This window comes from Coptis chinensis, chromosome 5, assembly GCF_015680905.1.
Source record: "Coptis chinensis isolate HL-2020 chromosome 5, ASM1568090v1, whole genome shotgun sequence".
Taxonomy (NCBI): Eukaryota; Viridiplantae; Streptophyta; class Magnoliopsida; order Ranunculales; family Ranunculaceae; genus Coptis; species Coptis chinensis.
The window spans coordinates 47,684,712-47,712,384 of record NC_141460.1 but is presented as its reverse complement, the minus strand read 5'-3'; the positions used below and the strand labels follow the sequence as shown (position 1 = coordinate 47,712,384).

General features: G+C 37.3%; 1 pseudogene across 1 annotated transcript; it reads left to right on the top strand.

Moving 5' to 3' along the window:
* The first annotated feature begins 1,193 nt into the window (after positions 1-1,193).
* Positions 1,194-5,898, top strand: LOC147497717 (peroxisome biogenesis factor 10-like; annotated as a pseudogene). Its single transcript, XR_015195220.1, has 11 exons — positions 1,194-1,515; positions 1,659-1,690; positions 2,222-2,311; positions 2,498-2,592; positions 2,887-3,089; positions 3,234-3,303; positions 3,473-3,551; positions 4,215-4,348; positions 5,084-5,184; positions 5,376-5,467; positions 5,575-5,898. The product of XR_015195220.1 is annotated as a peroxisome biogenesis factor 10-like (transcript).
* The last annotated feature ends 21,775 nt before the right edge of the window (positions 5,899-27,673 follow it).

Here is a 27,673-nt window from a genome sequence, read left to right as displayed (position 1 = left end):
TCAAGAGGTTCGTTCCGCTCACGGATAACAAATTTTAAAATTAAGATACACGGATGGGTTTCTTGGTTTCTAAATCTGTAACAGCAATAATCTAATGAGGAAGAAGAAAGATTTAGAGTCAAGTGATATCCAATGCACATCTTATGGCGCCATGTAAATCATGCAGGGCTGCATGCATAGTGGGCATATACACAACTGGTGTGCAACTCACTAAATTTCACTTCCACATTCAACCACGTTGGTTCATACTATTTTGATATGGTAACATCAATGTTCTAATAAACGCTAAGCGGTAGTTTATGGTGGGAGAGCTTCTAGGCCTCTAGGCTAGGCTAGACGGCTAGGCTTAGGCGTGTGTTTTTCCTAATATATATAGTAATACACACATATACTACAAGAAATGAATAAAATCATTTATCATAACTCAAAAAATAAACACAAATAAATATACTTATTACAAAAATGTATTATAGTTGATAAATATTAACTTCATATAAAAACATACTCTTTGTTATAGTGGCATATAATTTATATATATATATTTTTTTGAAAGGCAAGCAGAGTTTTTGAGAGGTCCCTTACCCCTATTTTATTATAAATAATCATATGTCTTGGTTACATTCTTACATACTTGTTTGCCCGTGGCATCTTCATAAATAATCTTTTTACATCCTCGAAAAAAAAAAAAACTGGGTACTATCTCTATGTAACTAACTGTGGGAATAGTAGCCGCTAATGCATCACTAGTCTATTTGTCTCTCTATATACATGGCAAACTGAAAAACATCTAATATCCCTATCAACTCCCGGAATTCGATCCATCGGATGCTTTGCCCGCCATGGTTCTTTGCTGTTCTCTCCTCCTTAAGTATGCGACCAAACTCGTTCAAATCTTAAGTCGAAGCGGGTATTTATTTTTTGGCATTTAATCATTCAAAAAAAAAAAAACCTGACTAGACCGTCTAGAGGCCACCTAGCCGGTCCACCGATTTTTTAAACGACCAGGGCCGAGGCGAGTCGGTTGGGCACCGCCTAGGCAGTCGCTTAGACCGATTTTTAGAACAGTCGTAACAGATCGAAACCCACACGAAGCCCAAATGACATGGTCAGGGCTTATGGCTCTCAAACAATCCCAATAAGCTCGACTCTCTAAGCCCAACTCTTAAATGGTCCAAATATAAAAAGTCCCAGCCCAGCCTAACTTTTATCCTCAGCAAAAGAACAGCAGTTCATGCCGGAGACAGAGAGAGTGAGAGAGAGGTCGTCTGTTTTGTTGAAGTGAATTGAAACGTTAAAAAAGAGACTGCACCTAAAAATACTTATTGGGAGATATGGGAAGACATGGTCATGAAGATGTATTACATGCCTCCACTTCTTCCTCATCCTCAAATCCACCAGAAGGAAGGAGATTTCCTCTAGCTGCACAACCAGAAGTCATGAGAGCTGCCGAGAAAGATGACCAATACGCGTCTTACATCTACGATGCTTGTCGTGACGCCTTTCGCCATATATTTGGTTGGAATTTGAATTCTTTAGAATTTCTATTTGAACTGATGTTGAAATTATGTTTCTTTATGTTTTATAAGTGTTAACTAACCAATTGCAATGGCTTAACTTTATTACTTCATTAACTCTGTGCACTTGCTTATTCATTTCAGGTACACGTGTTTCTGTAGCATACCAGAATGAGGTTAGCCTTTTAAACGCTTACAGTGCAATAGTGCATTGTGATTCTTTTGCATTTATAGTAGTGCTTAGTATTGGAAAAAAGTTTGCAGGACAGTTTTGGTTAGAAAAGTGTTTCAATTGCTTCCATAGTATCGTGGTACAAATTGACATTGTTTGAAGCTAGGTTACATTGACACGCCGTATCGGACACGGATACGAATTGTCGGACACGGCAAAATATCAAAATTTGAGGTAAATTATATACAATATGTGTCCGACACGGACACGGACACGTGGATACGTATCCGACACGGATTTATTTCAAAATATGGCGTGTCCATGTAACCTAGGTTTGAAGATGACCAAAACTTAAAAACTGGCCCTGCTTCTAGAATGCTAGAAATATTTCATTGGATTTGACCTTTACTTCATGCCCTGATTTGCCGGGGTTGATTTCTTCCGCTTCTAGTTGAGAGCTGCATGTGATACTCAAATTCGTGTTACAGACATTGCATACTGGTATTGTTGTTTGATGTACTTCATTTTCTTGCAGACAAAATTATTAGGTCAGATGCTTTATTATGTTATAACAACTGGTTCAGGACAGCAAACACTTGGAGAAGAATACTGTGATATAACTCAGGTACATAGTCTGCATTTCATACTATATGTATCTGAGTTTTACCATTCATTTGCCGTTCAAATTAAGAAAAATTACCATTTTTTTTTAATTCCTCTATCTAAGCGTGTGTCTTAAAACCTGCTTCGAGTAAGGGTGTGTTTTCCTAGCAATTGAACTTTATTTTTATGTTTGTAATTGATTTGGCAGGTTGCAGGTCCTTATGGGCTTCCTCCTACACCAGCAAGGCGTGCTCTTTTCATTATATACCATACTGCAGTTCCATATCTTGCTGAAAGAATCAGGTCATTTTATCTATTTGATCTTTACACTTACCAAGGGTTATGACCTAAGCCATAATATATCCAGTAATTGGGCCTTATGATTATAGTCATGGCGTAAAGGGCAACTTAGTGCACCATTTTTCCCATAAAAAGTCATATCCTTAAATCAGTTCCCAATGTTGAAACTGTACTAAACAATTCACACCACTAGTTTAGGCACGTCTCTACTGTATGGTTTTTTGTTTTTTTGTTACCACAAGGATATTGACTTTATTGTTTTAATGTGAGAAAACCTGAAATATTTGTGTGCATCAGTTCTCGAGTGGCTGCACGTGGGATCATTCTTTCTGATTCACACTCTAATAATCTCTATGGTGACAATACTGATGTACGGAATCAAGTTCTTGGTAGCACTGGGAGGCTATCTTCGTCTTATCAAGCATACGATCTCAGCCTTTTCAAGGTTGAAGCAGAAAATTTATGGAGTATGGTTGTTTGTGGTGCAGAAATGGCCTACTGTATGTTAGTTCTCTCTTTCCTTGTTCTCTTTTGTCAATTCTGGCACATCTTCTAACACTTTACTAACTACAAGGATTCTGGCTCAGTTGAATTTATTTCGCAGACCTACTTTTGATTGGCTGATTATTAAGATGATTGTTTAGGTACTTCCGTTTTTTCGTGAGAGCTTACAATTGGTTCTCATTACCAACCTCATGTTTTTTTACTTTGAAGGTATGTGAAGGAGTCTTGGGTTGGAAAAAATGTTTTAGATGTATGTAGGGAGAAGCCCGAACCAAGTGTTATGAAATAGGTTCACATTGACCCTAATCAGTTGGTGATTTCTTATATTGGAATCTTAATTTTGTGGGCCTAACCATAGTATCTCGTATATACAATGCAGGTCTGTACTACCATATATCAAAGCGTGCTGCAGGTATTCGTTATGTGTTCATTGGGAAGCCTTTGAACCAACGGCCGAGGTATAGTGCTATAAAATTTGGATCCTGGACCCAAGCATTTGTTTGTCTGAATATTTTTATATCTTAAGCTTGTGCGACATTTCATTATATTTCACTCTCTTTTGATTGGTGATCAGTATAAAGTTTTCTTAACAATTAAAAAAATTAAAAGTGTCTCACTGACAATATGAATCGTAAGTATTCTGACTGATGTTGAAGTGTTTAGTGATTATCAATCTAGTACTCCTCTAGACCGTTATTTATTTGATGATTAGCTTTTTTAAGTCTCGCTTGTATACTTGTCTTATCAATGTCTAGAGAACTTGGATTTTATTCTTACTGTTTTTTCTTTTGCAGAATGCTTAATATATAGTTCACTTGAAAAATGTAATAAGTTCATAGTTCACTTGATAACTAAACCAGTTGTGCTATTAGGGCTCCTAAAGTAATCCACTCCAGCTCATCCTTTACTTTTGCTTTTGCCTAAACACGTCATACACATTCTTTCTTGTTCTGACGCTTTCTTGGAAAATCTCCCCCTCTGCTGCAGTAAAGTTACACAATTTGGAGTTGTTTAAACATATATAGAAGACTAAAACTGGAATAATCTAAGGCACTTTGACAAGCTATCCTTTTGTTTGCACAGGAAAAATTGTTTAAGCTTTCTATTGGTGTTTGAAACAGATATCAATTACTCGGAGTTTTCCTCTTAATTCAGCTATGTATCATCACTGCTGAAGGCCTGCGACGGAGCAATTTATCTTCTATTGCCAGTTCAGTTCATCAGTCATCGCTTGGAGCCCACCAAACATCAGGAGGTTTTAAATCTTTGATTCTTTCCTTAATTATTGTCGCATATGGTCTGTTGTTCATATCTCAGATGTAATTGTACATGGCAGCATGACATTTTTGGTGTTGTCAATGTGAAAAACACAATTTCAGTGTTGTGCTCCAGTGTGCATCTTTAACAAATCTATTGGTCTTCCCATTATTAAATCATTTTGACAAGTTGCTCACTTTATCTACCGAAGAGAAATGTATATAACGTTAGTCATGCATGAAACTTTAGGAATATAAATTGTAAATTAGGATATGAAAGGGATGAATATGTGTAATTCTACCAATATGTTTTTAGTTCACTCTTAGAAAGAAAGTTTTGTTGGAGCAACTAATTTCCTTGAAAGCTGGAGTGTTAAGCTGCAATGAATGTTCTGGAGAAAGTTCATGAAAATCACTTAATGAAGTGCATATATTCTTTTAGTTTGGGAATCCAGGATGTTTCCCGTTCTCTTTTTTTTTTTTAATTTTTTTATTAGTAAGCCTGTTTTTAAATCAGATCAGTAACTCTTTGATGCTGGCGGGGTTTGAGCCCCAGACCTCTGGTATCATCACCCATAGGTTTTACCGACTTTGCTAGTCTTCCTCAAGTATTTTGACTATTTTCAATTATCAAGGTCGCTATTAATAGTGAGTGTATTTCTATCAAGCAGCAGTGTGGCTATTAGCGTCCCTCTCTTTTTAACCAGTTTCTGTCGTACATTTGTTGCTTCCAGTACGAGGATTACCCGTTTTAAATGAGGAAGGTAACTTGATTAGCACTGATACTGCTCTTGAGAAAGGCAGTTGGGCCTCTGACCCAACAAGTGTTTCGGAGGTACAATATCTTCTCCTAAATCATTTTTTCCATTGTTGTATTATGCTTTCTAGTCTGTGTTCCAACCGCTGTGTTGAGGTTGTATTCACGTAGTTGTGTTCGAGTTTAGTATTTGTCATTTTTAAACCTGAAACGTTCACTACTCGTAGCTTGGGAATCTGAGTCTTGCATTTGCTGTGTACTGGTTTCAGAGTCAAGGAACAGGTGGGATCAGCAAATGTACCCTCTGTTTGAGTACAAGGGAACATCCAACAGCTACAACCTGTGGTCATGTCTTCTGCTGGTACATTGTTCTGGCCCTTCAAAAATACCTATGCAACGCTGTCAACTTGTGCTGTGTGTGGTATCTATTATCTTTTCCTTAACGTTTGGTGCTTGCAATACTTGCAGGAACTGCATTATGGAATGGTGCAACGAAAACCTGAGTGCCCTCTTTGTCGTACTCCGTAACTCACTTTCGAGCTTAGTTTGTATATATCATTCAGACTTCTGATACCATCAGATGGTCATCTGTCTGTATAACTTCTGATGGTTACCAAGTTAGTTGTATTAGTCCATAATAAGCAATAAGATCCATCGTACTTTATATTTTGTAGTGTTTAAGTAAATTACGGTTACAGTTGTTTGTACTGCAGTCTTGTGTAAAGTAGTCCAACGTCACATTGTTCTCAGTTGGGAATATATACCATCCAGAGTGACCTCAGGTGTTCTTTATTTCGTCCAGTACATATTGCCGGTATCGTGTCTTAAGATCTTCACTATCCTGTGACAAATTTTATTTTGGGCATTTACAGTGAGATCTTGCTTGACACTCGTGTTAACTATGTTCAGTGTATTTAGTTCTTGCTTGACACTCGTGTTAACTATGTTCAGTGTATTTAGTATGGTGCTCATCACCTATATTATGAGAACCATTATCTTCCGTCTATAAGACAGCCAAAAAAATAAACACACGATTTCAATTAATTTCTCACTAGTGGAGAACCCAACTCTTTATATTAAATTATTTAGCAATACTTATCTCACCTCATTCGTTACAAATAATAAAAAAAAAACAAAAAACATTAAACTAACTCACAATTAAAAAACCTAAACTTTTATCTACATCTAAAAAAAACAAATTAAATTCTTTCGCAATATTTACCCCACTCCTACTCATTATAAACAATTAAAAAAAAACAAAAAATATTAAACCAATTCACAATTAAAAAATCAAAACTTTTATCTATATCTTAAAAAACAAATTTATATACACAATATTGCACGAGGTACCACTAATTTGACTAAAATTTTAGTTTAAAAGATTGATTGATGCTTTAGGAACAATAAAAGTACTCTATGCTACGGTCATCAGCAGCTAGCTTCATCATCGTCTAGTAAACCGTTCCGTCCGAATATACATCCTAGCTTGTCTGAATAAATATGTTTGTTTCAATGGCGCGGCTACTCAAACTTCGTAGTTTGTACGTCTTGTTATACTTATGCTACTCCAATCGCTTGCATGCTTACCATGAGAAATAATGTTTGGTGGATGACCGGGAATTAATCCGCAAAGCCTAGCACCAACCGAAGGATGGTGAGAGTGTGAGACGACACCACTCCCGTTATACTTGTACTAATTTAATTTCTTTCCCGTGGAGAACTTGAATAGTTGCATATACATATTTTCATTTAAAGTGCTTTCAACATGAACTATTTAAAAAAAATTATTCTTTCATAAACAAAATGCGATCACTTGCATAAGTATCAACAATATAATATACAAATTTAGTTACCATCGAATTGAAAACCCTTTTCACAAATTGTTTAATTGCTTTAACTTAGTAATACATAAGTTAATTTGATAATTTTGGGATTATTGGAAATGATGGCCGGTAATTCAAGAAAGCTAGCTTAGCTTATTGGGGAATTGTATAGGAGAAACTGTATTACGGAGATCATCGTTCTGATAGATAATACGAAATCCAACACGAACAGAGTACTAAAATTAGCTAGTTAGTCTTACGTACATACTATGTGTTTATGCAGTCTCCAACTCAACAGCTGCGTGCTTCAATATCATTTGACTCTCTCAATAGTGGTGCACAGTCCACTTAAGGTTAGCGTTATGCAGTCACAAACTCACATCGCATAATTGCATATCACCTCCTTGATTATAAGACGACGGGTCATGGTTTTTTCCAAGTTGTTACTTTGTCAACCTATGAGAAAGTTTATCAATCACTTTATCCACAATTTTGTCTACACTTTTTTATCTACATCATAAAAATACGGGACACGTTTTGTATCTAAAATTTGGTATCTTTATGAAGTGAGATTTGAACTGGGCTCATGATTGCTATAAAAAGCGTGTCCCATATTTTTATGATGTTGATAAAAAAAGTGTTTCAAATACGGGACACGTTTTTTATGTTTCGACTTATGATGTTTCAAATATGGGACACGTTTTTATCCACAATTTTTTATCTAAAAAAACAAATAAATCTCTTATGTCAAATAACAAAATTAGGACTATAAGTAAGTATCATTTCAACCGTTAGCATAATAATTGATGTCGTCCATAAAACTGTAGGTGGTATAGAAATAAAAGGTATAGCTGGGGTCATAATTAATTTTAGAGGGCGTCGCGTCACCGTGTTGTGGGTGGGGCCTAGCGGTTGCAAGAATAACAACGTGTCGGAGTTTAATTTCATTTTTTTAGGGGTTAGAATTCCGTTGGAATTTAAAAATAAAATAACAACAACAACAACAACAAAAAACAAAATAAAAATTGGGTTAGATCTGTTCTATGACCCAAATTTAGTGTAGAATGATTATAATGCTGCAATTGCAATTGTTGATGCGAGTACCCCCTTTGAAAGTGTAGAACCGATTTGGCATCAACTCAAATTGGTTGAGAAGGAGGTCAACATATGGGGGTATTTTTGGTATCCTAAAAGATGCTTCAATATCGCAGATAATATGTCAACCCTTAGGTGGAGTCTACCAAAGATTAGGGTTTATGTTCGGGAGTCTGGAGAAGAAGAATGGAGGATATTTATTGTGGGAGAAGACCTGGATATCACTGAAGAGGAAGGAGGATTAGTTTTGAGAGAGGGGAAAAAAAAAAAAGATAAGGGGGAAACTCTCCATTGATGAACATATTTAAATGTGTTTGAACAATTTTGATGCTAAGAAACAGCCTCTTATGGATGCCTTGAAGGAAGCCTCTTATGGATTCGTTGAAGTAACCGTACATTAAGAAAAAACGAAGGAGAGAACGAGAAGGTTGACAAACTTATATGCTTACAAACAATTAAAAAAAAAACAAAAAACATTAAATCAACTTACAATTAAAAAACCCAAACTTTTATCTATATATAAAAAATAAATAAATAAAACTCTTATGTCAAATAACAAAATCACTTCACTCGCTCTATTTTAGATTATATTGAATAACACAAGTTAAAAAAAAAAATAAAAAATGATAACACTAGTACATATATGGCCATATTATATTGTGTTGGTTTTATGCACCAAAATGTCAGGGCTTTCACTGCTAGAAGACTGCCCAACTCACATCGAATTTATGCAAAATAAATAGTATGTGTCATGGATAAAAAATAAAAAATAAAAAACAAAAAAAATTCCAAGATTTTGTAACAAACCTAGTCACAGTGGTATACATCAACTGATTGCTGCAACTGCTCTTCCATCAAAACCAACACTGAAAAACGGAGGGAAACTTTCCCGCCAGAAAAAAAAAAGGTCAACAAAATAAACTCACCCCCAACTTTCGAGCTCGCCTCTCTTTTTTTCAATCAATCAATGGCCAAAACTCTCCATTCAACTCCCAAACGCAAACATTCCTCCACTCTAACCCCGAAACCGAAACCGAAACGTTCCTCTCCATCTTCCGTCTTCTCATTTCCTTCATCACCTCAAACGACCCCAGCACCACCACGTCGTTCTTCGCGCCGTCTTTCCTCTTTTCTCATTCCCGAAACACCAACTCAAGAAACCCGATATTATGTTACCACCGAAACTCCGATATCTGATAAGTCCAAAAAGGAGGAAGAAAATTTCAATTCAAACACCAAATATTCAAGAAAAAGGAAGGCGAGAAATGTAAAGCGAGTTTTTATAAGAAAGTGGTGTATGATGGAGGAGAATTTGGAGTAGGGATGATGATGTGAAGAGAAGAGAAAAATGCGAGTTCGGATGATGAAGACCCTGAAGTGGAAGAATGTAGGATGTGTTTTTAAATCAGGAAAAGCTTTGATGATTGAATGTGATGATTGTTTAGGTGGGTTTCATCTCAAATGTTTGAGACCACCATTGAAAGAAGTTTCTGAGGGGATTGGATTTGTGGGTTTTGTGAGGGGAAGAAATTAGGAAAGAAGGTTGAGGTTCCAGTGCTGATGAAAGGACAGAAGAAGCAGAAGCGTGTCGAACGGCTAGGGAAAAGCTTCTGTCTAGTCATCTATGGGCTGTGCATATCGAAAAGTATACTTCTTTTTTATTATTATTCTAATTAGTATATTATGTGCACATTTCTGATTGTTTTAGCGGCGCAGTTTGTGGAAAGAACCGGATGGAACCTATTGGTTTAGGGGCCGTTGGTATATAATTCCGGAAGAGACTACAGCGGGAAGGCAGTCGCATAATCTACGAAGGGAACTTTATCGTACAAATGATTATGCTGATGTTGAGGTAAATGGTGTCTTTATTGAATTTATTTTTTCGGGAAAAAATGTTCAGCAGGTCTATTTGAGTATTATTCTGAATGCTAGTAGATCCTTTAAAAAACAAAGACATCCCCAGAGCATTGAGCTGTGTTTAGTGTAATGAAGCTGATTTTAATGTAGGATCTATTTGAATGCCCCCAAGAACATCTACTATTACTTCAAATTTGTTAGATATCATGCAGCTAAATTTAACTGTGAACAAAGCTGAGGGTATATAGAATATTGAGGCATGCCTTGTAACAGAATTCACTAGGTTTATTTTATCTGTTGTCTTCCCTACACTACTCAATACATTGAGTTATTTAGTGTGATTTAATGTTTATATTGTTACTGCATTGTCGAAATGAGTGTTAACAGTGTAGAAGTGACTATCTATTATTTCCCCTCCACTTCCTCATTCCATACCAATTTAACTCTTTCATGAGGATGACAATTTCAACTCTGTTGTTGTGCACTACTTGCAGATGGAATCTGTCCTAAGGCATTGTTTTGTTATGAGCCCCAAAAGAATTTCCTAAAGCCACAAATGAGGGAGATGATGTCTTTCTTTGTGAGTAATGAACTACTTAATCCACAACGTAAGTAAACTAAACTTATAACTTTTATCTTGTTTATCAAAGAATTCTACTCTCAACCAATTGCACTAAATGGAGTAATGGTTTCGCTCCACTCCTAGTTCCCTAGCATGGATTGTTTTCTAAGTCTAACTAGTCGCCTTAAGTCAATGAGAGCTTTACTAAAACGTTATACTACACGATGAAACTAAAATGAGTCTACGCTGAATTTAACTACTAATACTATGGAAATATGCTTGTTTTGAATCTAGATAAAGGATTGTAGGGAATTGAATCCACCTCAATCCAACTTAATAACCTAGTATAGATTCTTGTATCTCGATTCTCACGCTCTACACGGCAAGAAATTCGAAGTTCTAATCCCTAGTGTTCATGGCATTTCTACCGAGTAATAAACTAGCATGTGAAGTCGCCCACCCATTCTCATGGCTAAACACGACTTTCTAGAGTGGAATAGAATCTACAAACAATTCTACACTAAACAACTAAGTTTTCATCAAGGCTTCATCAACCCTCTAATGGAGGTTTTAGCCTTGATTCATTAAACTAACATTTCCCATTGAATCTAAACTAAACATAATATAAAGATTCTAACTTTTATGAAATTTAACTAATCTAAATTAAACAATAACAAAAATCTAATTAACAACTAAGCATTGAATAACAAGTAGTAAAATGAAATTAGATCTAACAATTGTAATTGACAAATCAAATTGAATCAAGAACAACTATTTTATTATCTAATTCAAGGAGAACAATCATTCAATACTAAATTTAAAACAAGAATAAAACTAATTACTTTAATATAAAAACTAGATCTAGAACTAAGGTTTAATGGAGGCTAACTAATCTAATTTATTTTCTAACCTAACTATCTACCATTAACAATGAACTAAGCTTTTGTTTTTATACATTCAGATCCAAAAATCGTGCATGGGCTTGAGCCATGTTTTGGGCCAGAGAATCGGCCCAAAACCCAATTCTTTTCAAATTCAAAAGGCCTCTTCAGCTGCAGTTGACTTCCACAGACTTTTCGTCCACTTCTGCTCCTCTGATTGGGTCAAGGCTTGACCATTGCAAAGCTCTTTCCGAGCCGGTCGTTTTGACATAAGGTATGCCCTCAATCCGAGGTCCGAGTCCAAAGATATGGCATTCGAAGTTCTCACTGACTTTTGCTCCTTTATCTCGCTAAAGTGGTACATTTCTCGCACATAATGGACTTTGAAGCCCGAAATGCATAAAAACGCTGAATCAGTTAAACTCTTACTTATTATTCACATAATTGGTCTAACAAGATGATTATTAAGGGGTTAAAACTACAGTTTTGGGCTCTTATCAAACCACCCCCAAACAAAGATTTTGCTTGTCCCTCAAGCAAATATGAGAAATTAGAATAAGTGACCAAAAATGGAGTTCTAACTACTCTCGTTTCTCTGAGTGCATTGCATTGACCATATGCAACAGGCCTTAAAACCACTAGGAATTCCCTAGTGGACGAAGTTATAGCCCTCGCGGAGAGTTTTCCAAAGAAGGTACTCACAAACTTCATCTATACTACAACGACTAAGAAAATAAAACTATTGTTTCCTTTTCATGCTCAACTATCTATACATCTCTAGCAATTACATAAGAATAACCAGTCAAAACCCTAAGTTAATATATGCATAATAATCAATCATCTACAATAAACATATATACAATGAGTAGTACTATCAAATGTTTAGCGTGTTTGTTTCTCGAGAACTCTAATAGCTGCCCTTAAGTAGGTTCTCACAATAATAGTCAAGAAACAACACTCTGATTTTTCCACTCAAGTTTCATACTCCAAAGTGCAGTACAAGGCACACTTTACCTTACAACTTCAATGACAACAAGGAAGTTCGGGTCGATCAAACACATCCGCCACTTACTATCACACTAACCTATTCCTAATCGAGCTAGAGGTCTTTTATTAGGTGTTACTGGGATTAGGAGATGGTTTAAGAAGGAAGGAAATGGATATTCAAAAGGACAAGTCCGAGAGATAATAGAGTCTTCAGATATTATGTAACTTAGAGAAAACCTTGTTATTTTCTTTTTGCTTCTACACTTTGTTTCCATCCTTAGCCATATTTTTTTTTTTTTTTCCTCGGCTTTTTGACTTTTTTATTCTATTTTTTGGAGTTTTTATTTTATTTCTATTTTTTCTTTTCTTTTGGATGGAAACTTTTTTCTTTATTTTCCTCAAGCAACTAACAATTTTTGTTTTCACACGTGTTTTTCTCTTCTTCTTTCTTCCTCATTCTATTCTCGACTTTATTCTAAATCGGGTAGGTTGATTTATTTTTTTTTTTTTTTTTGTTTTTGTTTTTTTGTAACAGGGTAAAGGAATTGTGGTGTATGGAAGGCTAAAGAAAAGGCTCAGAGTGGTGACTAGCGGAAAATAATTCATAGGTTTGAATTTCTCGGCTATATCGATCCAAAGAGCGCCTAAATTCTCACTTAGGATATGGTTTAGTGATCAAGCAAGTGGACGCAGGTGATTTCTATCCGATTTTACTTCTCCCTTGTGTCATTTCTCAAATGTTTCGCTTCATATAAGGCTTTAGGCTATATTCTCACAGATTTGTGGAATAAGTACTCTAGCCTAGATTTCAGAAACTTATCATAACAATCATAGATACTCATGTAATATATTTATAGATAGATGCAAAGATTATTACCTACGATAACCTAAGTTTCTAACAATTATTCCGATGCAAATGCCTCATGTGAGACTTCTAGATTGTTAAAAGCATGGAGAAAGAAAACAATACCAATATTCCTAAGTGTATAGCATAAACTTATTTATTTATATTTTTAAATTTTTGAAATTTTAACTAGAAAACAAATGCATATTATATATATTTATATCCTAGCAGATGTCTTAATTACACGCGGTTTCTATGCCCCCCAAACAAGAAGCATGCTTTGTCCTCAAAGCATTTAAATAAAGAGGGTAGAAAAATACCATGGAAACGCCGTGGAAATTCATAAACATCTGCAAAACAAGGTTAGAACGCATACTAATATAGGAAATAAAAAACCGACGCGAACTCTATAAGAGTTCCACCCATTATGGGGTTAATGTAATTAAATTGCTTGGGACATAAGCGCATTACACAATGTAAACTAAAACTTACCTCCACTCCCGACATGCATATTATCTACCCAATAGCATCATGGGTCTTGTATTTCAGCTGGCATGGCAAGTCCAAGAACAATTGCTAGCAAGACCCATAAGCGTTCCTAGCCTACGGTGTGATCACTCACAAAACCAAGCACCATAAGTAGTGCTTTGGAACAAATCTTTGAAAGACTGCTCGGTATTATTATAGGAGATGTCATCTCAAAATTACGCCCGAATAGCTATGAATGATCCGAAACTACCCGTGAAAAACTGGAATTTTTCTGTCCACGGAAGTCGCGCGCTGGCGCCAGATAGGGCGCGAAATCGCTCTGAAATTTTAGAATTCCAGTGTTTTAGCGCTGGTCGCGGGCTAACTTGCTGGGCTGCCTAGGTCCAGTAGATGAGGGGGTCGCTGCCAGCTTCTAGCGCTGGCGCCCGAAAGCAAAATTCAGAACAAAATATACAGAGCGCCGAAAACGCCTCCTCAGGGCGCGAAGTGCGCCTGAGTTGCTGAAAATTGAAAAATGAGACGAAACGCGGGAGTGAAAGGTGAGTGATGGAAATTAGGTGTAGTGTGGGTTGGAGTGTAGAATGAATGAAGTTTATATAAAATCATGCCGAATAGATAACACCACCCCCAAACAGTTTGGGAAGGTGGGATCAACATTAACTAATCACGACAATGAAAATAACGACATTATATTCATATTGTCATTCAAACAACATTTCACTACAAAAGTCAAAATTAACTACGGAATTTAACAACGAACATCCTATCTACTAAAAAATAATAAAAGACAACATCAAAACAACAAACAAGTAGAAATCTAGCTACTCTTCAAGGGAGCGAGGTGGGGGTAAGAATAGGAATTTGAGTGATCAAGAATGGAAAACTAAACACTTTATCTCCCCAAACAAATTTTTGAAAACAGTTTGTAAAAATTTGTTTTAAAACGCGGGTCTTTTAAAGTCGATTCCCGAGACTTGCTAGATTACTATTTTTATATATCTTTAAACTTTTTTACTTTTTATGAATTAGGTTTAATATAAAGGAAAACAATAAGCAGAAAAGACATAATTCACACCATAGAGAAACATGACTCAAAACCCGAAAAACATGCAAGAGTGGAAAACGGAATTATGTGAAACGTGGACTTAGGATCCGTACTTACAGCCACACACTCCATAGGGAGGGTCCGTTACCTGAATGGTGCATTCACCAATATATGGAAATGAAAGGAAATGCACCAAACACAAAATTGAGTCGCTTTATAGTCGATACTCGAGACTTTATCTAAACATATGTATGAATATGCAGTTTATCATATATCAACAACCTAAATAGTTGTGGATCGCTCCATAAATAAATATCAAAGAAAACATATCCAAACACAATCAAGCACCAAGATTTCCTACGACGCAGCCTAGTGGAATGAAAGCCAAGTCGGATAGACCTATAACATAACCGAAGTAGGCACCTTATGTTTCATCTTTGAACGAGAGGGTGTCCTAGTGAATAAGTGTGGAAAAGTGAATGGTTGTGGGAAGATATGGTGGATTGGGATAAGTTTTAAAGGGAAAGCATGGAAAAATGAGGATGTGGGTTTAGCACAAAACTCATTCATGGTGTAGTTAGGGACCGCCTCAAGTCTAAAAATGAAGGTGTCTAGTGGTTTATCCTTGGGAAGTATTTGTTTAATAGGTGGATTTAAAAAATCATGAAGCACGTGAGAAACTAAAGGATCGAAAGTGCAAACTCGAGGTTCCTTTGAAAAGGTGGAGGGTGGGGAATATTGGTGAGGGAAGGTGAATGATTCTCAGCTAGAGCTCTCAAGTCCATATCATCGAAATCTTGATATATGCAAGACATTCCTCAATAGTTGGGTCAAAAGGATCAATCGGGATAAAGATTGAAAAATTCATCTTCCGGCCATAGCATCAAAAGGATGAATGGTTGTTGGCAAGGGGACTCGCTCCGGTGGTAAAGAAGCGTGCAAAAGAGTTGCGGTGAATTCTTCTTCTATTTCGCCTACTACCGTGGAGTCATTGTTAAAGTCGGAATTTCGGGCGAAAGGAATTTGTTAACTGCTTCTCCTCGAAACATGTTTTTGAAGTAATCTTGAGCTAAGCTCCTCGATCATGCTAACCTCTCCATTTGTAGATGAATCGATATCGCGGTCCTAGTTTTGAAAACATTTACCTCAAACGTAAAAGATGGCCAAAGGACAAGGACATCGAACCATCGCGCGCAGTTTATGAGCGCGCTGGCGAGCCAAGAAAGGACGCCTAAAAATGATAGGTACAGAGTCGTTAGTGACTTCGGTCGAGGATAACGGTCGGGCGGGTAGTAAAATTTTGGACTTTAACCAAAGACGCTCTCAACCACACCCTTAGGATACTTAATAGACCGGCCGCCTAATTGCAACGCCATTTTAGTAGGTTGCATCTCCTCTAGACCTATTTGTTTATACAAATAAAATGGGAGTAAGTTAACACTAGCCCCCGTGTCTAATAAGCCGGTCGTCGTGTGAGAATCTCCTAAGGTGCATTGACAAAGAGGGATCTACCCGTGGTCCTTGTACTTAACAATTCCATTATTTTCGATAAATATTGGGAATTGTTCTCGCTAAAAAGGCGCCTTTTGGTATATTGGTCTTATCGCCTAGTAGTACACAACTCCTTAAGAAACTTAGCATGGTGTGGTAGCTTTTAATAGCTTCGAAAGGGAAGGTTTATAGTTAGATTTTTTGAAAACGCTCCTAATCTCCCTCATAATTTGTATCCCTAGTTAACATGGCTAATTTTTGGGGAAACGGTGTTTTCTCTATAATTAGCATATGGATCAACAGGATGTTTAACCTTGGCTTTTGTTTCTTAGGTTGTGGTTTAACCGGTACCTCTACGCTTGTAGGCTCTTCAGGTTTCTATTTCGCATCTAGTTCGATATCCGCTTGTAGTAGTATCATGGGGTAACTATAGGCATAGTTACTTTGTTATCAACCACTCTTCCGTAATCGGAGAGTGGTGATGGCATTTAGCTCACCTACGCTTTGTAGTTTCGCACTAGTATTACCGCTTACCTCAAAGGCTCGTGGTTTGTCGCTCTAGGGTTGGGTATCGCCACCCGAAACACGCCTTTGGTTGGGCTTTCTCTTGGCTAACTGTTGGTTTAAATTATTAACAGATTGTAGAATGTGTTGGTTAGATTGAGCCATGGTTTGGAAAAGTTGTTGGCTCACTTGTATGAAGGTGTCAAGACGATCCGGGTTGTGTGGGTGTAATAGTCACGGGTGGTGTGACCGAACTATCTCGCTTGATTATTTATAAAGCGGATTGTGATAGTTATTATTTACCTAACGATACCTCTATTAGCATTATAATTATTATAACTATATTGACCTTGTGCTTGACCTTGTCGAGGTTGTGCTTGGTTGTTATAATTATTATAATTACCCCGACCGCCCTTGTCCCGGTGTAGCTTGGTTATAACCGGTGGTGGCCTAACATATTGATTATTGTACCCTCGAGGTGTGACTTGTTGGTTATTTCTCCAACCGGTTGGGATTTTGTCTCCGCGGGCTTAGGTTCACTATTAATTGAACAAGAATGTTCATAGGCTATAGGACGACAACCGGAGTCGATGCTCGTGGACTCCAAATGAAACTACATGGATTTGAATTTACATTCATGACGGGATAGGCTTTTGTTGTACGAAATGGCCTCAACCTTTTAGTTAGAGATTCGATTAAATTTTTAAGTTCTAGATCGGTTTTATCTCAAACATACCGTAGTAGCCTTAACTGTTGAAGAAGAACTAGCGGAGCGGGGATATCATGACTACCCCCAATTGTTATTACGCTTTAGTTTGATCTTCTAAAAATTTGTAAGCCTCATTGGGCTCCTTTACTTAGGAAACTACCCCATTCATTATGTCAAGGACTTCTTTATGGTGATGTTGAAGTCCTTTGAAAAAGGCACCGCTAACTAACGGTCTTTTGCTGCTAGGTTATGGTGGACACTCTATAAGCATCGGGTGAAACGATTCCAAGCCTCGAAAATGATTCATGAGGATTTTGTCGAAAAAAATGAATCTTGGAAAGCATTTCATCCGTCCTTTAGGGGTGGGTAAAATGTTCCATAAACAGTGAACAAGTTTGGCCCACGAGTCCATTGCGTAATTAGGCGCTTTGGCTTAATCCAAGACGCCGCCTTATCGGCTAATGTGAAAGGAAATACCCTTTAGTTTAATTTGTTCCGCACCAACCGTAGGATGGTGGAATGTTGTGGGGACTTGTTCAATCCTACGCGTATTGGATAGGGTTTTTCATGGTCTAACCCATGAAAAACGGGTAACAAATTAAATATATTTGGGGAATTCAAAAAATCCTCTTCATTGGTGCAACGATGAAGATTTAGGGCTATCGCCAAAGCTTTGTAGAAGTCGGAGAGAGAGTCTCTTTCTTCACCATTATGTCGTATGGTGTGTGTGATAGTAGTTAGAGGTGTCATGGGTGGTGTACTAGATAGACTTGTTTGTTGTGGTGTAATTACGCTTTTTGTTTTGTTCGACCGCACCTTAAAACTCATGCAAGACTAAGTTGAGCTTAACTAACATGCAACACTCCAAACAATTCTGATATACTAGTATAAAACCTCTAACCGAAAAAATCTGAGGTATGGAAGAAAGGAATACCGATAAGCGCCCTTGCGGGAACTTGAATAGCGCCTTGTGTACGCTGTTCAGCAGTAATAAGAGATTAGAACACCGGCAAAACTTGACAATTCGGGTTTAAATCAAACCGTGGAAATCCGGAATTTCAGGAGGAGGAGCGCTGCGCCGCTTCTATCTTGTATTGTTCGAATCGAAGGCAAAGTCGAGAAGTTCGAGTAAGATAAGCTGGTCGCGCTCTCTTTGCTGGCCGCCGATGTATAAACGAAAGTCCAAGAAGATAGCGCTGGTCGCGCCGCTTTTGGCTTTGGCCGCGCCATCGCTTTCGAATTTTTCCAAAACTGAAACGGCAACCACAAAGATGAATCAAACAAGGGTGGGTGGGTGAAATGGGACTTAAAAATAACTATTTCTACAAAGAAAACAATGCTAAAGTGCAACTAAGATGGCAGCGGCGCCATTTGATAAATGTAAAATGGATAGTTTACCTACGAAATGAACTACGAATCCACAACGTAAGTAAACTAAACTTGATACTTTTACGTTTCTATTATCAAAGCTTCTACTCTCAATGCGAATTGCACTAAATGGAGTACGAAGTTCGTTCCACTCCTAGTTCTCTAGCATGGATTGTTTTCTAAGTCTAACTAGTCGCTCTTAAGTCAATGAGAGCTTTACTGGCGGTGTTATACTACGATGAAACTAAAATGAGTCTACGTTGAATTTAACTACTAATACTATGGAAATATGCTTGTTTTTTTAATCTAGATAAAGGATTGTAGGGAATTGAATCCACCTCGAATCCAACTTAATAACCTAGTATAGATTCTTGTATCTCGATTCTCACGCTCTTACGGCAAGAAATTCGAAGTTCTAATCCCTAGTGTTCATGGCATTTCTACCGAGTACTAACTAGCATGTGAAGTCGCTACACCCATTCTCATGGCTAAACACGACTTTCTAGAGTGGAATAGAATCTACAAACAATTCTACACTAACAACTAAGTTTTCATCAAGGCTTCATCAACCCTCTAATGGAGGTTTTAGCCTTGATTCATTAAACTAACATTTCCCATTGAATCTAAACTAAACACATATATAAAGATTCTAACTTTATGAAATTTAACTAATCTAAATTAAACAATAACAAAAAATCTAATTAACAACTAAGCATTGAATAACAAGTAGTAAATGAAATTAGATCTAACAATTGTAATTGACAAATCGAAATTGAATCAAGAACAACTATTTTATTATCTAATTCAAGGGAGAACAATCATTCAATACTAAATTTAAAACAAGAATAAAACTAATTACTTTAATATAAAACTAGATCTAGAACTAAGGTTTTAATGGAGGCTAACTAATCTAATTTATTTTCTAACCTAACTATCTACCATTATCTATCTACCATTAACAATGAACTAAGCTTTTGTTCTTATACATTCAGATCCAAAAATCGTGCATGGGCTTGGAGCCATGTTTTGGGCCAGAGAATCAGGCCCAAAACCCAATTCTTTCAGTCCAAAAAGGCCTCTTCAGCTGCAGTTGACTTCCACAGACTTTTCGTCCACTTCTGCTCCTCTGATTGGGTCAAGGCTTGGACCATTGCAAAGCTCTTTCCGAGCCGGTCGTTTTGACATAAGGTATGCCCAATTCGAGTGTCTGAGTCCAAAGATACGGCTTTCGAAGTTCTGTCACCGACTTTTGCTCCTTTATCTCACTAAAGTGGTACATTTCTGCACATAATGGACTTTGAAGCCTGAAATGCATAAAAACGCGTAATCAGTGTTAACTCTTACTTATTATTCACATAATTGGTCTAACAGTATGATTATTAAGGGGTTAAAACTACAGTTTTGGGCTCTTATCAAGAGTGAATCAAGTATTTATAGAGGTTTAGTTTCTAAAACCAACATCCACAAGTTGCCAAAATTGTTAAGGCAAAACCATAACGGAAACAAGTTAGGTGCATATTCCAAATATAGACCAATAGCTTTTTGGTTGAATTTAAAATAGCAACTTCCTAATTATATTCAATAAAATTCCATCACCACAACAATATATAATCTTAGCCACACCAATATTGGCAACATTCTCAACAACTCATATTTTGACAGTTTGCAAAATTTAACTTCTAAAACGGTGGATAAGATAAAAGCAATGCAAAAATACTAATACCACCCCCAAACAATTCAAGAAGGTGGTATTCATGGAAAAATCATCGCATGCTTGGACAAAAACCAAATTAAATTAAAAATTCAACTAACAATCAAATAGTCCAAAATGATTACATAATTCAAATCTAACTAATAAACTAAACAACTCCAAATAAAATTCTACGAAAACAAGGAAATTTCCTAAACACCAAACAACTAGACTATGAGCCACGAGATGAAGATGGTTCCGAGTCATTAGTCCTGCATCGATGACGCTCATGCCTCTCAGACTCGTCAGAAGTAAAACTCTGATAGGGTGGCAAGCGTCGTAGCTCTTCCACTTGGAACTTCCGCTAACTCTCTAGATATGTGTTCATGGATTCCTCGTGCTCCTTATCACGCTGGACTAGGGTCTCCATGGTAGTCTTGAGCTCCTCATAATTCTGATGCATGGTAGTCTGCCTAGTCCGGATGTCTCCACAAATGGTGTTAATAGAACGCTGGCCACGGTAAATCAATGCCATGTGTTCTATATCAGAATTACACCTCTCCAAGGCATTGACATGAAAACATGTCATGTCCTCCTCCTCATCATCTGAATCAACATCTTCCACTACCTTATCTCCAGGCAATCTCCACTTCTTCTGGATACATTCCGTATAAGCAATTGCATTTGCATGCAACTTTAACATAATATGCTCAGTTTTCGGTTTCTCACCAAAGGACAACATAATCTTAGTGATCAAAATAGGAAAGGGTGCGGTACTTACTCCAACTCCTCTAATCATAGTTAACAAGAAGTCGATGATACAAAAATCATACCTCTTTTGTTGTAATACCCAGAGTATGTGCAGATAGTTCAGACTGATGTCACTAAACTTCTCTTTCTCAATGATATTTTTACCAACCCACTGAGCTTTCTGACCCGGTGGTTGGTTCGAGAGACGATCGCCGGACCGCAATCACGATTTCACATTATTTGTCCTTCCAACGCAGACTCTCTCATCAACGCCTCTACACCACCACCCCCCCCCCCATACTGGGATTCTTGCACGGTGGCTGCAAGGTGGCGGTTTGGCTCAATGGCCAGAACATGAGTCAACATTGAAGCACTCACTTCTTTCTTCGCACCATTCACCTTCACAAAAATTTTACTACCCTCAATTTGAATGGTAAAAATCATTCTCCATATACCACAACTTTTGCCAATTCCTATGTTTCATCTCGTCATTATAAAACGGTGCAAAATGGTCTAATCTGAAAACTTGCTCCGGGAGGATTTTGCGTTTTTGGGCCATTTTTTTGTTTTTGATTTCGAAAATGGCTTAGGGTAAGGTGGAGGAGAGGTATTTAACAAAGAAATCAAAATTTGTTTTGAGTGGTTGGTTGGGTTTGATTGGTGCGATTTTTGTAGAAAAACTGGGTTTATGTTTATGTTTTGGGCGGTTTAATGGAGGTTGATGGAGATGAATTGGTGTAAGGGTTGAATTTGGAGTGGGTAATTTGATTGGAGTGGGAAAAAATCGGTGGTGGTTTTCTTTTCTTTTCTTTTTTTTTTTTTTTTTTTTTTGGTTCGATGGTTTAATGGAGGCTGATGGCGTGAGGAATATGAAGAACGCAATGCGTTTTTGGGTTTTACTATGGACTTGGTCCCAAGCCCAAACAATTTCGGAAAATGTCCATTTTGTCCCTACGCAAAAAACTTCAAACCAAATTCTCGATTCGTTAACGGTTGTTTTTTCGAATGAACTATGAAAACGATCGCAGAGAATTTCCAATCAAATGATCCATAAAACACTCTATTCTAACCGTGGTTGACATATAAAAAGATAGAAAATGCCTTGGATTGCGTGCATGATATAAGTTATATGAACAAATGAAATCTAAATTTACGAGATAATGTCACCCCAATTAAAATACGATTAAATGGTATAAGCAACAAAAATGTAAAGTTGACCAACCAAGGATGGAAAGACCAACACCTCACCCCAAACAAATTTTATTGAACAGAATTTTAATGTGGGTCTTTTAAAGTCGATTCCCGGACTTCCTAGATTACTATTTTAATGGTTTTAATATATTTTTTTTTTTTACTTTTATGAATAAGATTTAATATAAAGGAAAACAATAAGCAATAAGGGCGTAAATCACTCCATAGATAAACATGACTTAAAACCGAGAAAACATCGAGAGTGAAAAGAGTGAATTACGTTAAATGTGGACTTAGGATCCGGTACTTACAGCCACACACTCTATAAGGAGGGCCCGGTTATCTGAATGGTGCACTTACCAATATATGGAAGTGAAAGGAAGTACACCAAGCAACAAAGGTCAGTCCTCATAGACAGGGTCCTGTAAAAAGACTTCCTCCACATCATGGGATATTAACTCGTGAAAATATTTTAACCGTTGGCCATTTACTTGAAAGGTAGTGTTGTCCTTGGGATTTACCAAGGTAATTTCCCTGTAAGGGGTGACTTCAGTAACCAAAAAAGGACCAGACCAACGGGCTTTTAATTTACCTGGGAAAATATGCAGACGGGAGTTGTAAAGCAAGACCTTTTGACCAATCACAAACTCTTTGTGCAAGATTTGTTTATCATGAACACGTTTCATGTTAGCTTTATAATCCTTTCTTGAGATCATAAGAATCGATACGGATTTCCTTAAGCTCATTTAATTGCAATTTGCTCTTGACACCCTCCTCATCAAAATTGAAGTTAAGGCTTTTTATAGCCCACATAGCATGGTGCTCCAGTTCAACGGGCAAGTGATAAGGTTTTCCAAATACAAGTCTAAAGGGAGACATGCTTATAGGAGTTTTAAAAGTAGTCCTATACGCCCATAAGGCATCAGTTAGACGCTTAGACTAATTTTTCCTATCAGGATTTACAGTTGTTTCTAATATTTTTTTTATTTCTCTATTAGAGACTTCTACCTGGCCACTAGTTTGTGGATGATAAGGAGTTGCCACCTTATGGGTAACTCCATACTTTTTAACTAGGGACGCAACAACTCTGTTGCAAAAATGTGTTCCTCCATCACTAATGATGGCTTTAGGAAGGCCAAACCCATTTAAAATGTATTCCTTAACAAAAAAAAACCACTATCTTATGGTCATTGCTTTCGGCAAGCCATGGCCTCTATCCATTTAGACATGTAGTCCACGGAAACTAGAATATAAATGAAACCATGGGAAACAGGAAAAGGACCCATGAAATCAATGCCCCATACATCAAAAAATTCTACTACTAGATGGGATTTAGAGGCATCATATTACATTTTGTGATTCGCCCCAGTTGTTGGCAACGAACACACGTCTTGCAATGCACTTGGGCATCTTTAAAAAGGGTAGGCCAATAAAATCCACATTGAAGAATTTTAGTAGCTATTTTCATACTACTAAAATGCCCACCACACTCTTTGTCATGGCAGAACGATAGAACCTCATTATATTCCCACTGGGGAATACAACGACGAATAATCTGATCCACACAATACTTAAAAAGGTAGGGCTCATCCCAGTAGTCTAACTTAACTCTGGCCAAGAACTTCTTACGTTCATTTCTTGACCAAACATCAGGAATAATATCATAAGCTAAATAATTCACAATGTCAGCATACCATGTTGCAGAAAAAATAGCATACAGATGCTCATCAGGAAATGAGTCAGGTATTGACTCAGAATCGCTATCATCGTCATTTGTTAGTCTAGATAAGTGGTCGGCAACTATATTTTTGACCCCTTGTTTATCCTTAATTTCTAAGGTGAACTCTTGCAGGAGAAGAATCCATCGGATCAATCTCTGTTTAGCATCCTTCTTTGCGAGAAGGTACCTAAGGGATGCATGGTCCATGTAAACTAAAGTCTTAGTACCAACCAAATAAGGACGAAACTTATCTAAAGCATAAACGACAACTAAATTTTTTTTTCCATAGTTGTATAATTCCTTTGAGCATCGTTTAAAGTTTTACTAGCATAATAAATAACAGTGGACTTATTATCTAGTTTATGTCCTAACACAGCACCAACGACATAATCACTAGCATCATATGAGTTTGAAAGGTTTAGACTAATCGGGAGGCTGTATAATGGGTGCAGATGTTAAAGCAACTTTTAAAGTTTCAAAAGCCTGTTTACAGTTATAATTGAAACCAAAAATGGCATCCTTTAAAAGCAAATTAGTTAAAGGCCTAGCTATTTTTGAAAAATCCTTGATGAAGCGCCTATAAAAACCTGCATGCCCTAGAAAGGCTCTAATGTCACGGACAGTCCGTAATATAGGTAGGGACGCTATCTTATCTAGTTTGGCCTTATATACTTCGATGCCATCACTAGATACAATGTGACCTAGCACTATTCCTTTTTTTACCATGAAATGACATTTTTCCCAATTTAAAACCAGACTCTTCTCTTCACACCGTGTCAAAACCTTAGACAGGTTAGACAGCCAGTTAGTGAAAGAGTCTCCATAGATAGAAAAATCATTCATGAAAACTTTCATGAAGCACTCTACCATGTCACTAAATATATGAAGCATACATCACTAGAAGGTACCAAGAGCATTACAAAGGCCAAAAGGCATTCGTTTATAGGCATATGTTCCAAAAGGATATGTGAAGGTAGTATTTTCTTGGTCATCAATATCGATAATAATTTGAAAATAGCCAGAGTAGCCATCTAAAAAACAATAATAAGCATGACCATCTAGATGTTCGAGCATCTGATCGAAAAAGGGTAAAAGAAAATGATCCTTTCGTGTCATGGCATTTAAACGTCTGTAATCAATACAGATCCTCCATTTTATAGGGACTCGTGTGGAAACATAATCAACATTAGCATTACGTACCATGGTAAACCCCGATTTTTTAGGAACTACATGAATGGGACTTACCCATTTGCTATCGGAAATGGGATATATGATACCCCCATCGAGTAACTGTAAGACTTCTTCCCTGACCACCCCTTTCATGGCAGGGTTCAAGCGACGATGAGGTTCACGAGAAGTCTTTGCATTATCCTCCACATGGATACGATGAGTGCAAACATTAGGGTCAATCCCCTTAATGTTGTCTAGGGACCAACCAATCACAGAACGATGTTCCCAAATCACCATAATCAAACGTGCCTCTTCATCAGCAGATAACTAAAAAGATATAATCACCAGATGACTACCATCCGGATCAAGTTGAATATACTTCAACTCAAAAGGAAGAGGTTTAAAGACAAGAGTGGGAGGTATGTCAATAAAGGCTTCTGGACGATCCTCATCTTGAGTAGTGAAGACTTGTTTAGATAGCAGGTCTTCAAACTCAGTAGATGGAGCAACAGAAGGGTCTACGATAGGAGTAGACTCGAAAATGGAGTTGACTTCCTCTAAGTAGGAGTCATCGGCAAAATCTGAACTTCCAAAGGAAAGGAATTTATGCATCTGGTTTTCTGGAAACATGTTATTAAAATAGTCTTGAGCTAAGCTCTCGATCATGCTAACCTCCCCATCTATAGATGAATCTTGTAACTGTTTCATCATTTTAAAAATATTTACCTCAATAGAAAGATGGCCAAAAGACTAGAGGACAATAGGAGTCGGGATGCGCAGGATTGAAATAGAAATTACAGGGAATAGAGTTTACATTCATGACAGGGGTAGGTTTTTGTTGAATGAAATAGCTTCTACCTTTTTAGTGAAGGATTCAATTAGAGTTTTAAGCCCAGGATCGGATTTAACCTCAAACATACTGGTAGTCTTAACTATTGAAGAAGAACTAGAGGAGCCGGGGATATCGTCACTACCCCCGCCCCCCCCCAATTATTATTTCGCTTTGTTTGATCTTCTAAAAACCTATAAGCTTCTGAGGCTCCTTTACTGAGGAAACTTCTCCCATTCATTATATCAAGGACCTCTTTATGGTGGTGTAAAAGTCCCTTGAAAAAGGCATGAACTAACGTGTCTTTCGCAAGGTTATGATGTGGATACTCTATAAGAAGATCAGTGAACCAATTCCAGGCCTCTAAAAAGGATTCATGAGGATTCTGGAATAAAAAATGAATCTTGGAAAGCATTTCATCTGTCTTCAGTGGTGGGTAAAAATGTTCCATAAATAATTAAACAAGTTTGGCCCATGAGTCCACAAAATTAGGTGTTTGGGCAATTAACCAAGACGCCGCCTTATCGGTTAGGGTGAAAGGAAACACCCTCAGTTTAATTTGTTTTGCACCTACCATAGGATGATAGAATGTGGTAAGAACTTGTTCAATCATACGCATATGCTAATAAGGTTTTTCATGGTCTAACCAAAGAAAAACTGGTAACAAATTAAATATATTCGGGGGGATTCGGAAATCCCCCACTGGGTCTGCAAGAATGATGCAAGATTTCTGGCTATCATTCAGGGCTTTGTAAAAGTCAGAGAAAGGAGTCTCTCTTTCTTCAGCCATTATTTTAGGTGTAGTATGTGGTATACTAGATAGGTGTGTGTGTTGACGTTCATGGTAGATTACGTTAGTCATTTTTTCTCTACCTGACCTTAATCTCATGCAAGGCTAAGTCCAATATTAAAGAAACACGACAACAGTCAAAACAACCCTAATATGCTAGAATAAATCCTCTAACAAGAGATGTGAGGAGTGGAAGAAGAAGTACATGAATGCCTCCTTGCTTCGCTTATAAATAGCATCTTGTATACGCGAGCTCAGTGTCTTTAACAAGTTAGAAACACTAAATAACTTGAAGAAATGGAAGTTTGTACTAATCTGTGAAAATCGGGCTGTTCAGAAGAAGGCGTGTGGCACGCTCCAATTTTGCCTTTCAAGGACGCGGCTCTTGCTCTTGCCCTCGACTCGGCACGTGCACTTTTAAGCCGAGTGCGCTCAAATTTGCCTAACAAGGGCGTGGGGTGCGCTCTTGCCTTAGACAATATCCAGGCACTTTAGCGCGTGGCGCGCTCAAAATTTGGCTAAGAAGGGCGCGGGGCGCGCTCAATGTATTCCTGCGAAAAAAATTAGTTTCTGAGCTAGACAAACACAGTTAGAACCAAACAAGGGTAGGTGGGTTTAATTGGATTTTGGTAGGATTAACACTACTAAAGGAAATGAAACTAAACGCAACTAAGATGGCAGCAACGCCATTTGATAACTGTAAAACGATAGTTTTACCTACGAATAAGTAATTAAACTCAAATATAAGTAAAACTAAAACTATTTCGTGCTT